Genomic DNA, 397 nt, shown 5'->3' on the forward strand with positions numbered 1-397 from the left:
TTAGAACATACTGAAGCACACTTGGGTCAAAAATACAAACAAGAACCCAGTTGCCTGAGAAGAAATACAATTTTCTTCCTATTCAATTAACAAACCAAAGAGCACAATACAAGAAGTCACTGATGATTTCAAAGAAAGCTAAATTTGAATTAATTATGGAAGAATGTTTGTAAGTAGCTCTGCAGCAGCAAACCCGTATGCTGAATTGCAGAAAGAAGTAAAATGAGGCATGAGGGTGGGAGGGTGATCAGAACAGTAGCTGCTGATAGAGAAATGTAACGATGGTTACTGCTTTAGTTCCCAGATTTCCTAGAGTAAATGAGGAGCTGCTTATTGTTTTGGTATTGCAAGCAACTGTTGCTACTTCTTTTGAAAAAAAGAAAAGAAGAACAGCAAG

Source organism: Falco naumanni, chromosome Z (genome assembly GCF_017639655.2).
Source record: "Falco naumanni isolate bFalNau1 chromosome Z, bFalNau1.pat, whole genome shotgun sequence".
Classification (NCBI taxonomy): domain Eukaryota; kingdom Metazoa; phylum Chordata; class Aves; order Falconiformes; family Falconidae; genus Falco; species Falco naumanni.